Source organism: Mastigoproctus giganteus, chromosome 9, assembly GCF_048544385.1.
Source record: "Mastigoproctus giganteus isolate SK-2022 chromosome 9, ASM4854438v1, whole genome shotgun sequence".
NCBI lineage: Eukaryota > Metazoa > Arthropoda > Arachnida > Uropygi > Thelyphonidae > Mastigoproctus > Mastigoproctus giganteus.
In genome coordinates, this window is record NC_143583.1 from 142,190,170 (window position 1) to 142,205,689 (window position 15,520).

General features: G+C 40.1%; 1 protein-coding gene across 1 annotated transcript in view; it reads left to right on the plus strand.

The window, feature by feature from the left end:
* The first annotated feature begins 6,711 nt into the window (after positions 1-6,711).
* Positions 6,712-15,520, plus strand: part of LOC150080781 (uncharacterized) — a 76,638-nt gene continuing 67,829 nt past the window's right edge. The window contains exon 1 of the mRNA XM_090381251.1: positions 6,712-6,898. The gene's annotated coding sequence lies outside the window, so the exon portion shown is untranslated. The remainder of the gene's footprint in view (positions 6,899-15,520) is intronic.

Here is a 15,520-nt window from a genome sequence, read left to right on the forward strand (position 1 = left end):
GGTTTGTAAATAATAACCAAAACGTTTTGAAGAAACAATGTATATTATATAATACATTTATTTTGAACTTACCTAATTGTTGCACATGGTTTAAACTATAAATCACACTTTTTGGTATTTTTTACACAAACAGAAATAAACAACACAAGTAATTGCACAAAAATAAGAGTATAATGAATCTTGGGAAGGTTTATTTTTTAATATATGTAATCTTCAATTTTTCTTTGAACCATCCGAGATTGTCTTGTTTTTTCGTGGCAAGGTCTCATCCTCTTTACTAGCAAAATCTCCATAGAATTGCATTCAGACAGTTACTCGCACCATGTCATTGCAGTTTCTAGCCAATGAAGGCGTCCGCGTGAGCGGCCCCGCTCCCTCTTCTTCTTCGTCATCAGGATCACATTGGTTAAAGCCAGCACGTTCTCCATCCTGGACTAATGCGACAGTGTCTTCTTTGATTAAAATATGGATAACCAGGATCATCAACATCGTTGTTTATCCATGCCTCTGCATCATGTTGCCCACACTTGGAATCCTTTGAAATAAAGTTACAAAAGGCCGCCGTAGCCTAGTGGTCAGGGGCGCGGGTGCATAAGTACACGCACCTTGAGTGACCGTGGTTCAAACCCAACTGCTGAATACGGTGCTGTTTCTCGTATTCTGTCTATCTTGTGAACTCCTCTGATCATTTGGTCGTCCTGGAGTATAAACAGAAAATTTATTTTATTATTATCTCACCTACGTCTTTATTCAAATCTTGCACATACGTGACTGTCTCTTCAGCAGCACCCCAAAGTTTATGCCATGCCTTTTGAGATTTCCATCCGACAGCATGTTCCAGGCATCTGCTAACATATAACAACAATCCTTAACATTCAGCTTCTTTGAAAACTCAACCATGCTCTCTTCATCTCCCTCCGGTAGCAGCAAGTGACATATGACTTGTTTTTTGTACGTCTTCTTCAGTTTTTCTATAACACCTTGATCCATTGGCTACAGCAGGGCTGTAACATTTGGCGGTAAAAACCTGACAATGAAGTTCTCGTCAGTTTTTCAAGAGGAGAATGGGATGGTGCATTATCGATAATAAGCAAAACTTTACCAGCTTTACCCTCATTTTCTCGATGCCTCTTCACACTTGGAATAAAATCTAGGCTAAACGAATCCAAAAAAAGTGGGAATTCATCCAAGCATTTTTTGCCCTTTATATATTACTGATAATCACTTTAAACCTTTAAAGCATCTTGGATTCCCCAATCAACAACAATGGTAAAACTGCTGTCCACTTGCATTTGCACATACCATAACTGTAACATGTCATTTGCTAGCTTTGAAACCAGGAGCAGCCATTTCGCATTGTGAATCAAGTGATTTACGAGGGAACGACTTCCAAACAACACCAGTTTCATTGCATTGTAAATTTCATCCTTGGAAAAACCTTCTTCCTCTGCCGTTTTCAGAAAAGACTTTAAAAGCTTCTGCTTCCAGGACATCATCTGATAAAGCTTCTCCTTGAATTTCAAGCTCCCTTATACCTTCTGCCATGGCGAGATTTGAAAACTTTCAGCCATCCTGTACTGGCTTTAAATTCAGATGGGCTTTTAAACTGATTCAATTGTAATGCTTTTCCGCATAACAGACAGGGCCGTGCCGTGCTATGATACAGAGAGGCGGCCGCATCAGGCCGCACCTTAAGGGGGCGGCATAAGCAGCGAAATCAAAATAGGGGCGACATTTCGAAGACTTGCATCATACTGAGAAAATCTACCGCACGGCCCTGATAACAGAGGTCCAGAAATAGGACCTCTTTTGTAGAAACCATAAATAAACAGCGTCACTTTCAACTTATCAACAATTACTCATCACTAGCTTTGATGAGTAATTTCTCATCACTAGCTTTTTTCATAGTTTTCCTTATTTTAATAGCTATTTTCATTGTCTAACTTTGAAGCAAATTTAAAAATTTCATTTTTTCTGCTCTTTATGTCAGATCTGGTCATACCCAGTCTATTAATAATTGTTATCTTGTCTTCTATTGACAAGACATTGCACTTTCTTTTAAAAGCCTGTAGACGCCATTATTAATACTAAAGAGTAGCAGTATTAAAATTAAAGAGCAAAATGGCGCAATATTTCACTTTGAAATAGCCACGAACAAAAATTCGAACATTGAGTGATTAGAAACAAAGCGCCTGAAATAACCTCACACTACAACTGGTCGCAGCAGACTGAGTGAAAGCTAACCGCTCTCCCACCACCATACTCCCGCGCTCACAACGGTCAACAGTACAACAGACAATGACGCAACGAGGTCACGGGAGACCATCCTCAGTTCACACAGTAGTTAAAGCCAAGGTTTGATTTTTAATTTCTGAAATAACAAATTAAGACTATTTCTATGCTGTATTGCATATATCTTCAAATAAATAATAGGAAACGAATGCATCACGCCGCAGGAGTAATATTTCAGCATAACAACCAGTGCAATAGAATTAGTAGATACTGTAATTTGGGGGGGGCGGTGGTTCGGATAATCTACGTTCTACTGTAGGTTTTTTTTTTTTTTGCACCACCTTTCAAAATATCTTCCTGGCATCCATGTTTGAGAAGTTCATCTGACCATTCATAATCTGCCACATCAGCCATATACATACTTTCTTTAATACTTTGGGAGAATCTAATACAGATTTTATCTTGTCTACAAACGACTTCTCTCCAAAAATTGCAGACTGAAAAGTAAACACTGACCTTACAAATAGTGATCACAAGGCTTTCAGACAATATAAGGCGCCCTGCCATGTTTAACAAGAGACATGGCCACGTCCAATTCATATCTCGCAAATAGAGGATCGTTTTCATCCGTATTATACAGGGTGTCTCAAAAATACACGGCATAACTTCAGGAATGAGTTCCTCATATGTAGACAATAAAAATATTTTATATCAACATAGTTCCGGAAATGCTTGGTTCCCGAGTTATTAACCGAGTTATTCTTATCTCCCGCAGGTGATTTCCTTCATCACAAGGTACTGACAGCATCTGTGGTTTTTCATTCCGACCATGTACTCAAATCAGGAGCAAGCGGATATGCACTTTATGTACGATTTGGCGGACGGCAATGCTCTGGAGGCTCTTTGCTTCTACCATGAAAGGTTTCCAGAACGAAGATGTCCAGACAGGAAAACGTTTGAAGGTATCCATTGCCACCTTTGTGAACATGGGACCTTTACATCTCTTGCTGTCGACAGAGGACAACATCCAAAATCTCTTCCTCTACTTCAGGAGTCGTAGATCTTGGTCGTCCTCTGTCGGCCGCACGAGGTGTAAAGTCATTTCCTCATCGGATCGAGAGAGCATTTTGCTCACACGGATTTAAGACTCAACGACTGGACACAGCCCAAGAAACTAGAACACTGAAGAGACAGACCCAAAGACGAAACTTTTCCAAAACTTGGAACTCACGGTCCAGCAAACTGGCAAAGATACCATCACATGGACACACGGAAATGCCAGCAACTCAGGACGGAGCGGCTCCCCAGTAATCCCCTAAATGCTGACCTGACATCATGAGACAACGTGATCTCCGCCACCAATCATGGAGAGACTACATCCCACAAATGGCAGTTGCACTGAAAGACAGCTGGCGTTAGTGCCAGTAACTGCCAGGCATCACCACCTTTGATGAGACAAATTGCTAACCAGCTGCTGCAGTACATTTTGGCAATTTGAGCTGGCTCCCTTGCTGTGCTCACCACTTTCTTCCTACCCCAACGAATGGGGAGGCGACATCCACCCTGTCACCTCCCCCACTCTCTACTCCCTCCTTTTCCCTCTAGTGGGGCATGGGCATGCCCCACTGATTTTCGCTGAGGACGTCTCCTCTCTTTACCCCATTTTCTTCTTATCTTTCTCCCCCAAGTTTTCAGTCACCCCCCTTTCTACCTGCAACTTAGCGTACACCACCCCATACATCAAAATTTAGTCCGAGCCAAAACTTTTTCGTCAATGGTCTCTTTTCATGCTCAGCACCATCCCCATGCAATCGAATTTAAACTACGCGCGTGCGTTTTCTTCTTTTTTTTTTTACGTCCTGATATCTCAGGAAACTATGTGGTAGGACCTGCCAGAGTGAACTTAGAACACTGGGTAGTACCTGGACTAACTCCACAGGGCGAAAGTTGGGCAACGTCGGGTCTCAGCGGCGGTCCGGCGGCTAAATGGCCAGAAGAACAATGGTACAAAACACCACATTACTCTGGTCTTTACAGCGTACTGTATCACCTGGCAATATAAACTACGTGGAGATGGGAGAAACCTCTGGTACCGTTTGACCTCAAACACACTTTTCCTAAACATCATTGCTGACAGGTACACCCTTTCATGGCAAAGGTCTTCCCTTTTGGCGGTGCCATCTTTTAACAGGATAATGCGCCATGCCATACCGCCCGGATTGTTCGAGACTGGTTCACGGAACATGAGGAAGACTTCCAGGTGTTGCCCTGGCCTCCAAATTCCTCAGACATGAATCCCATCGAGCATCTATTGTTTGTGTTCAGACAGCAACTCTGATCTGCAGCATCTCAACCATGGACCTTACAGGATTTAGAGGATCTGCTGGTTACGTTAGTACTAGATACCACAAGACACATTTAGAAATCTTGTAGCGTCCATGCCTCGCTGGGTACGAGCTGTTTTGGATGCATGTGAAGGAGCAACATCATATTAGGTAGGTAGTCATAATGTTTTTGCTCGTCAGTGTATATGGCCATGAACTCTAGTATGAGGCCGCTACAAGTTTTCCCCGGTAAGAATTTTTGACTCAGTCCGCCTCTGAAGTCGTCTATCACATTGAGATCTTCGAGGACGCTTTCAACTCCTTGTGGTGGGAAACTGCACTCAATGGACTCCTCAAGCCAATTGCTCCCGATGACTTTTCCATGTAATGAGAAGCTAGACAGATATATCAGTCATCTCAAAACAGCAGTCTCTAAACCAGAAAAATCTCCAGAGGGTGTCCTCAAGGTTCTGTCTTGGGACCTCTCATTTGGAATATAGTCCTAGACAGTTGGTTACTTTATAGTTTTGAAAAGACACATGCAATAGCACACGCTCACGATTTGACTCTCATTTTCTCAGGCAAATCTCGCTCGGATCACGAATCCCTCGCCAACATGGTCCTATCTGATCTTTTTGCTTGGGCAGCTACTAACAAGCTGAGTACTGTAGTTTTTCCTCTGGAAAATACCTCGAGCCATCATTGATCTGTGGTGCAAAAAGTTATACTTATGAAGAAAGGCTTAGATTCTGTAAACTGTGGAAATTATGCACTTGTGTGTAAATTCCCATATGGAAGTAAAGGAATATACTGATGACATCTTTTACACTTCCTCAGATGACACGTAAAAGAATTAGTTTAAATTGGAAAAGAACAATTGCATAATAGATGTACAGAAATTTGCATTCAGAGTAACTGACATTTGTAATAATTTCAACTTGGTGTTGGGGAAATTTGGAGGATTAGATAAGAAAAAAAGGTTAGAGGAGATAGACAAAATGATTTTTTTTTTTTTTTTTTTTTTGCTGATGCTTCGGCAATGCTATAGATACTGCTGTAGATCTATGGGCCATTAAAGCTACCTTACTATCGTTCTTGCCACAGAGTAGTATGTTATTGCTGTCTAGCCTCGATCTCTCTCTGCTTCTATTCCACGTTACAGTGGGTTAATTCTTTTCAGGTCTCTGAGCTTTGGTATTTTTAAATGGACGTAGAGTTGATTACATGTTTTTTAAATTTTTGCAATTTAAGCAACTTTACAATAAGATTACTTTGTGTTATAATGTGGCTTTAAGAGACTATTCAACATCACCATTTCTTCGTGGCTCTAAGATGTGAAAATTTTGGAAAAATTTGTAACAGCAGGAATCTGTGTTGCCTCTAAATGCAGAGCTGAGATAATTTGAAGCGATGATTGGACACCGCTAAATAGTAGAATAAATATGTTTTCGCCTTAGGATACTTACATCATCAGACAACAGTAAGTAAAATCTAGTTAATGTTAAAAGTACTTGTAATATTTTAACGATATTTCACTGCGAATCGCTTCTTATATTTTCAAGAATATATAGATATCATACTGGTAAGTATATGTTGTACTCTGTTTGATAAGTCATACACCGAGCTGTGTGCATTGGACTTTGTTTTACCATTTAAAAACTTTTCAGCTACATTGCTGGCTTTGGTGTCTCAGTTTACTCCCGATCTCTAACCAAAGATCCATTATAACCTTATAAACGTTCAGCGTATTAGTCAACGAACGGGAAGTACAACTATGTCATTATGTATAACACTATGTCGGCAGCCAGTAGCACATATGCTTGAAACATATACAGAAGATTGAAAAATGACTGTTTAAAACTTAAGTGTTGTGTTACTGCCCCTAAGAGCTTATACGGAAAGTGGTCGCTTTTAGGCTTCCATTTTAACAACGCCCTACTGTTCGAAGGTGACACTCATTACTACTCCAAAAATTAGTAGTATTATTAGCCATATAGTGCAAGTAAGCCTGAGGCTTATGCTGCACCAGTCAAAAAAATTTTCGCGTTTCCCCGAGAGAGAGAGAGAGAGAGAGAGTAGTATGTTACTCTTCTCTTCCTTTTCTTGGATTAAGCACATTTACAATAAGATTACTTTGTGTTATCATGTGGCTTTAAGAGACTATTCAGCATCACCATTTCTTCGTGTCTCTAAGATGTGAAAATTTTGGAAAAATTTGTAACAGCATGAATCTATGTTGCATCTAAATGCAGAGCTGAGAAAATTTGAAGCAATGATTGGACACCGCTACATAGTAAAATAAATATGTTTTTGCCTTAGGATACTTACATCATCAGACAACAGTAAGTAAAATCTAGTTAATGTTAAAAGTACTTGTTAAAAGTATTTTAACGATATTTCACTGTGAATCGCTTCTTATATTTTCAAGAATATATAGATATCATACTAGTAAGTATATGTTGTGCTCTGTTTGATAAGTCATACACTGAGCTTTGTGCACTGGACTTTGTTTTACCATTTAAAAACAATTGCCAAGAAAAAGAAGAATGGTGATATCCAGTTCAGGACCCTGGGTGTGCCAAGCCCAAACTCACCAGATGTGAATTCGCTGCGTATTCAGTTTTGCAGATTTTTTTTTAATAATTTTGTAATCTGTTAAAAATGCATCATGTCAACTTAATTTAATTGCCGCAATGGGGAATTTCTGTGGAAGTTGCCACGAAGATAAACAGGCATGGCTGCTGGAAAATTTGCATTTTGTTTGATTTATGGTCATCAGCACCTTAGGCCATATTGTGCCAGTGTAACCTATGACAAATAAATGGATTTAATGATAATAATTATTATGTCTGTGTAAGTTTCTCAATTACAGTGCTCCAAAGCAATTTTACTGAAATTGAGAAATTTGTGAAATTGTCTATTGCTGTTTGTGAACAAGGTTAGCCACTCATTGATAATAAGCCATGGATTACTCAGATTTTCTTTACATGAAGTATTAGACTAGGGGAACATTTCACCAATTATTATTACTAAAATCCTCTTAAAAACATTTTTCACTAAAGAGTAAACCTGCTTGAACATGCTTACACTTCAATCAATGTTTTTTAGAAGTTTAAATTGTTTCTAAAGATCAACACAGCAGCATTAGCAGAGGCATACGATGCAAGAAAGCAAGCTTATACAGCACCAGCGGAAAACAAAAATAATCCCATTTCACACATCCATTTGCTCTAAACGTTTATCCAGTTGTTCCTTGAATTTATTTAAGCTATCAATTTTCACAACAACAAATGGAAGTTTGTTCCAGCAATCAACTACCCAATGGCTAAAGGCAAAATTCCGCACATCTATTCTATAATTTTTCTCTTCAATTTGAATTTATGTCCACTCGGGCAATTAATCTGGACAAGAGGAAGAATCCCATCAGCATTGAGCCTGCTCAACCCATTCAAGGCCTTATATATTTCAATCAGATCACCTTACAGGTGCCTAGTCTCCAGATGCTGCAATTTACAGACTTAAGCCTTTCTTTAGCATATTTTTAGCATTAGCAATAGTAAGGGCACATGATGCAAGAAAGCAAGCTTATATAGCATCAGCCAATAAACAAAAAAAAAAAAAAAACACACACACACACCCCCTTCTCATTTCATCCCTCCATTCGCTCCAAATGTCTGTCTAGTTCTGCCTTGAATCTGTTCAAGCTATCAAACTTCTACGACAGATAGAAGTTTGTTCCAGCAATCAAACACCCGCTGGCTAAAGGCAAACTTCCGCACATCAACCTACAACTGTCTTTTCTCAATTTGAATTTATGCCCTCTCAGACGATTATTCTGAGCAAGAGGAAGAATCCCATCAGCATTGAGAATGCTCAAACCATTTATGACTTTATACACCTCAATCCGATCACCTCACGGGTGCCTTGCCTTTCTTCGTAAGAGCAACCCTTTGTTCCATTCACTAATGTTGTTGCCCTTCTCTGTACTCGTTCCAACAGCTCTACATCCTTCTTAAAATGTGGCCTCCAGACCTGTATACCAAGTGTGGCTTGATCATTGCCTTATACAAGGGGATATTCACCTCCTTATCCCTTCTAGAAAAATTCCTGTATATTGTTGACAAGACACCATGACTCTTGCAGACCATCAGCACTGCTCAGAAAACTTCATATCTGCCTGCACAATTACCCCAAGGTCCTTTTCATTCTCTACCACTGTCAGTGTAGTACCACAGAATTGATATGTTACTCTGGGGTTACTGCTTCCCATATGTAGTACTTTACATTTGTCAATGTTAAACTTCATTTACCACCTCTCAAGGCCATCTACACAACTTTTTTCTAGATCCTGTTGCAGCAGCTTATTGTCATTCTTCGTATTGTCTGCGAACCTGGACATTAAACGTGATATACCATCATCAATATCATTTATAAATACAGAAAACAACAATGAACCCAACACTGAACCCCAAGGGTCTCCACTAATAACATTAGTCCACGAAGAGCAGTGTCCATTGATTACCACTCTGTCTTCTTCCACTCAACCACCCCTTTATCCATAGCAGCAATTTGCCTCCAATGTCACACTGCTCCAATTTGTGTAGCAGTCTTCCATGTGCAACAGTATCAAAAGCCTTTCTAAGATCCAAATATATGATATCAAAGTTATTCCCTGCATTCAGTTCCTTTGTGACCACATCATAGTATCCAATCAACTTGGTCAGACAAGACTTCCCCTTTAACAAACCCATGCTGTGTCCGAGCTATAACTGAAGTCTTGTCTAGATGATCCTGCAGTGTTTCTTTAATTAGTGCCTCCATTAATTTCCCTGTAACAGAAGGTAAACTAACAGATCTGTAATTACCTGTCTCCCTCTTTGATCCTCCTTTGTGGATTCGGGTCACATTTGCACATTTCCAGTCCATGGGTACTTTCCCTGAGTCCAAGGAAGCTCTCATAATTATGGCTAAGGTTTTGGTTACTTCCTTTGCTGGCTCCTTTAATATAACTGGATAGATCCCATCCACCCCAGGTGCCTTTCTTATGTTTATATTCAACAATTTCTCCTCCACCTTACTCAGTTATTACAAGATTATCTAGCTTACTGTCAGAGTTTAATACACCTCTGCTATTCCCTTCTCTGAATCTTTTCATAATCTATAAATCCCACGCATAATGGTATTATATTCATTTGCATTATATTCATTGGTATTATATTCATTCATAATTATATTCATTTTCTTTCTCCATTAGCTGTGATATTTTGTGAAGGTGATCTATAGTTGAGAATCCTGTCCTAAAGCCAGCTTGCTTTTTTGGTTGATTCTCATCAAGTATTCTTTCTTAGTAATGACCCTTGTGAACAACTTCTGCAACACAGAGGCAGCCCCCAAGGCAGAATGCGCTGGTCCAACAGGAACTAGTAGTTGTTGGTGACTCAATTGTCAGGGAAACGGGGAACATGCTTTGTAAAAAGGATAGGTGGAACAGGACCAGGGTATGTCTGCCAGGGGCAAAGGTTGATGACGTTGTAGAGCAGATATCATCTTTTAAGGGCACAAAAGGTGATATAGTTGTACACGTTGGCACTAATGATATTAAGAGTAGGAGACCAGCGGAATTACTTAACAAGTACAGGTCACTGTTGAAAAAAAGCCGTGATGTAGGGTTGAATTTGAAAGTGTCTGCAATTCTGCCCAGACACGATAGGAGGGAGTATATGATGAGAGCCTTGTCGATCAATTCGGCCCTGGAAAGATTGTGCAAGGCTGAAGGGGTAGAATTTTTTTCAGCCTGGACTGTACTTGTTAACAGGAGAGATTGCTTCTACAGGGATGGGATACACTTAAATAGAAAGGGTGCAAGAATATTTGCTGATGCTATCGAGGCAGTGTTAGGTGGGTCGGAAAACTGCTAGCTTGGGGGGAGACAAAGACTAATGGATTAACAGTAGCCACGGGCAGAGGTGAAAGAGATTCTTGCACTGCTTCTATTGGAATGAGCAGAAGCCTGAAAAACAAGATGCAGGATATTTCAGAGACTGCTGGAAGTCATTGCGGTACAAGTAAACACATGGGTTGTGTTAGGGTAGCTAAGAATAGAAACAGGTGCATGTATACTTGCGTGTACACTAATGCTAGGAGTTTAGTAAATAAATTTGATGAATTTGAGGTATTACTCAAAACATCAAAGGCAGATATTGTTGGGATATCAGAGACGTGGTGTCACACAGATATAAGGAATGCAGAACTGGAATTTGGGGAGTACAACGTCTACAGGAAGGATAGACAGGATAGGAAGGGAGGAGGGGTTATGCTATTAGTTAAAAAACACATAAAATCCAAGGAAGTGAAGCCAGTTGACATTGCTGGACAGTGCAGTGTTGAGTCAGTTTGGTGTGACATAAGCATAGGTAAATCAAAATTGAGAGTAGGAGTGTGCTATAGGCCTAATGACTCTGATGAGTATAATAAGATACTGTACAGGGAAATAGAGTGGGCCAGTAAATCTGAGAGTCTTATAATGGGGGATTTTAATTTCCCAGATATTGACTGGAATTTGTGGGTTGGTCACTCACACACTAGCAAGGCTTTTGTGGATTTATTGGATGATTGTTTTCTACACCAGCATGTTCGGGAGGCAACTAGAGGGAGTAATACTCTTGATCTGATTATCAGTAGTGATTCTTCATGCATTAGGAATCTGCAGATAAATGAACCACTGGGTGGCAGTGATCACAGTGTGCTGAAGTGGGATTTACTCAAGGAGGTAACTACCATCAGAGGTAAAGGGAAGGGTTTTTGCTTTCGTAAAGGAGACTATGCTGGTCTGAGACAGTATTTAAATTCTATACAGTGGGACCAACTGATGATGTTACCAACAGCAAATTCAAAATGGGAAGCATTCAAGGAACTAATCTTGGAAGCTACCAGGCTTTACATACCAACCAAGAAATATTGTTCAAGGTTCAGGCCTAAATGGTTGTCAGATGAACTAATGAGACATATGGCAGGGAAGAAAAATGCATGGGATACATACAAATTAATGGGTGACGTGGAAGCCTATGATAGATATAAGTTGGTCTGTAACCAAGTCACAAAGGAGATTAGGCAGGCAAAGGCAGATTATGAGAAATCCTTGGCAAAGGATGCAAAGAAAAACAGAAAAGAGTTCTTTACCTATTTAAACTCAAGAAGGAAAGGGATGAATCAGATTGGTCCACTGGATGTTGATGGTTCAACAGTTGAGGATCCAGCTCAGGTGGCTAACAATCTAAACGAGTATTTTGCATCTACATTCACACATGAGGAGTTATTCAGGAAGGGGAATGTCGTAGGTGAAGTAAACATTGGCAGTGAGCTAGATGATTTTCTAATAACTGAGAGGAAAGTGGAGGAGAAATTGTTGAGGATAAACATAAAAAAGGCACCCGGGGTGGATGGGATCTATCCAGTTATATTAAAGGAGGCAGCAAAGGAAGTAAGCAAACCCCTAGCCATAATTATGAGAGCTTCTTTGGACTCAGGGGAGGTACCCATGGACTGGAGATGTGCAAATGTGACCCCAATTCACAAAGGAGGATCAAAGGCTGACACAAGTAATTATAGACCTGTTAGTTTAACTTCGGTTCCAGGAAAATTAATGGAGGCACTGGTTAAAGAAGCACTGCAGGATCATCTGGACAAGAATTCAGTTATAGCTCAGACACAGCATGGGTTTGTTAAGGGCAGGTCTTGTCTGACCAATTTGATTGGATACTATGATGTAGTCACAAAAGAACTGGATGCAGGGAATAACTTTGATATTATATATTTGGATCTTAGAAAGGCTTTTGATACTGTTGCGCATGGAAGACTGCTGCACAAATTGGAGAAGTGTGGCATTCGAGGCAAATTGCTGCTATGGATAAAGGGATGGTTGAGTGGCAGAAGACAGAGAGTGGTAATCAATGGACACTGCTCAACGTGGACTAATGTTATTAGTGGAGTTCCTCAGGGTTCAGTGTTGGGTCCATTGTTGTTTTCTGTATTTATAAATGATATTGATGATGGTGTATCAGGCTTAATGTCCAAGTTTGCAGACGATACAAAGGTTGGCAGGGTTGTTAAGGACACTACTGATACTATGCTGCTGCAACAGGATCTGGAAAGGTTGAGCAGATGGGCTGAGAGGTGGCAAATGAAGTTTAACATTGACAAATGTAAAGTACTACATATGGGAAACAGTAACCCCAGATCAACGTATCAACTCTGTGGTACTACGCTGACAGTGGTAGAGAATGAAAAGGACCTGGGGGTAATTGTGCAGGCAGATATGAAGTTCTCTGAGCAGTGCAGACGAGCTGCAAGAGTAGCTCATGGTGTCTTGTCAATGATATACAGGAATTTTTCTAGCAGGGACAGGGATGTGATTATTCCCTTGTATAAGGCATTGGTCAGGCCACACCTTGAGTACTGTATACAGGTCTGGAGGCCTCATTTCAAGAAGGATGTAGAGCTGCTGGAACGAGTACAGAGAAGGGCAACAAGATTAGTGAATGGAACAAAGGGTTGCTCTTACGAAGAAAGGCTTAAGTTTTGCAAATTACAGAGCCTGGAGACTAGGCATCGCCGAGGTGATCTGATAGAGGTGTACAAGGCTTTGAATGGCTTGAGCATGCTCAATGCCGATGGAATTCTTCCTCTTGCTCAGAATAATCACCTGAGAGGGCATAAATTCAAATTGAGGAAGGACGGATGTCGGATAGATGTGCGGAAATTCGCCTTTAGCCAGCGGGTAGTTGGTTTGTGGAATAGACTTCCATCGCTTGTTGTTGAAGTTGATAGCCTAAACAAATTTAAGGCTCAGCTGGACAGGTATTTCGAACGAATTGAGGGGTGAAATGGGAGTAGTGGTTGTTTTTTTTTTTCTTTTTTTTTGGCTGATGCTGAATAAGCTTGCTTTCTTGCATCATATGCCTCTACTAATGCTAATGCTAATGCTAATGCTAACTTGTAGATCTGGGATAAGTTTGATGAACCCCCCCTCCCCATAAATAAAACTGTGATTTTGTTTGAGTTACAATAATTTAAATTAAAGTTTATTTTATAAATAATCTATAAATTAAAACTTTTATTTTATAATAAAATAAATAAAATATATTTCATTTATTATAAATAAAATCTTATAATAAAATAAATAAAGAAGAAAACAGTCATATTTAAAACTTGAGGCAAAATTTTGCAATTCCTCCCCTTTAAGTTACTCACAAACCACAGTTTCAAAACATCTATTGTACCATAAAGTTTACTAATGCAAACACTTCAAAATGTGCAGTTGCTGAAATTTGTACAGAAACTACATTTAATTTGGATATGCATAAATTGATAAGTCTGTGAGTATCTCAAAAAGAAATTGGATCAGGACAAACTTCAGAATAAACACATCCAGATTTAACAAAATTGCTGTGCAAAAACTTGTTCACTTGAATTTATTTATTTTATATTAACTTGCAAAGTCAGATGTGTGCCAATCCTGACATTAGCATTAGTAGAGGCATTTGATACAAGAAAGCAAGCTTATGCAACATCAGCCAAAAAAAAAAAAAAAAAAACCACTTCCACTTCACCCCTCTGTTCGTTCAAAATACCTGTCCAGCTGAGCCTTAAACTTATTTAGGCTATCAACTTCCACGACAAGGAATGGAAGTCTGTTCCACCAACCAACCACCCGCTGGTTAAAGGCAAATTTCCGCACGTCTATCCTACATCTGTCTTTCCTCAATTTGAATTTATGCCCTCTCAGGTGATTATTCTGAGCAAGAGGAAGAATCCCATCAGCATTGAGCATGCTCAAACCATTCAAGGCTTTATACACCTCTATCAGATCACCTTGCTGGTGCCTAGTCTCCAGACACTGTAATTTGCAAAACTTAAGCCTTTCTTCATAAGAGCACCCCTTTGTTCCATTCATTAATCTTGTTTGTTGCCCTACTCTGTACTCGTTCCAGCAGCTCTACATCCTTCTTGAAATGAGGCCTCCAGACCTGTATACAGTACTCTAGGTGTGGCCTGACCATTGCCTTATACAAGGGAATAATCACCTCCTTATCCCTGCTAGAAAAATTCCTATATATCATTGACAATACACCATGAGCTACTCTTGCAGCCCGTCTGCACTGCTCAGAGAACTTCATATTTGCCTGCACAACCACCCCCCAGGTCCCTTTCATTCTCTACCACTGTCAGTGTAGTACCATAGAGTTGATACGTTGCTCTGGGGTTGCTATTTTCCATGTGTAGTACTTTACATTTGTCAATGTTAAACTTCATTTGCCACCTCTCAGCCCATCTGCTCAACCTTTCTAGATCCTGTTGCAGCAGCATAATGTCAGTAGTGTCCTTGACAACCCTGCCTACCTTTGTATCGTCTGCAAACTTCGACATTAAGCTTGATATACCCTCATCAATATCATTTGTGAATACAGAAAACAATAATGGACCCAACACTGAGCCCTGAGGGACTCCACTAATAACATTAGTCCACAACGAGCAGTGTCCATTGATTACCACTCTCTGTCTTCTCCCCCTCAGCCACCCCTTTATCCACAGCAGCAATTTGCCTCCAATGCCACACTGCTCCAATTTGTGCAGCAGTCTTCCATGTGCAACAGTATCAAAAGCCTTTCTAAGATCCAAGTATATAATATCAAAGTTATTCCCTGCATCCAGTTCCTTTGTGACTGTATCATAGTATCCAATCAAATTGGTCAGGCAAGACTTCCCCTTAACAAAACCATGCTGTGTCCGAGCTATAGCTGAAGTCTTGTCTAAATGATCCTGCAGTGCTTCTTTAACTAGTGCCTCCATTAATTTTCCTGGAACAGAAGTTAAACTCACAGGTCTATAATTACTTGTGTCAGCCTTTGATCCTCCTTTGTGAATTGCGGTGACATTTGCACTTCTCCAGTCTGTGGGTACCTCCC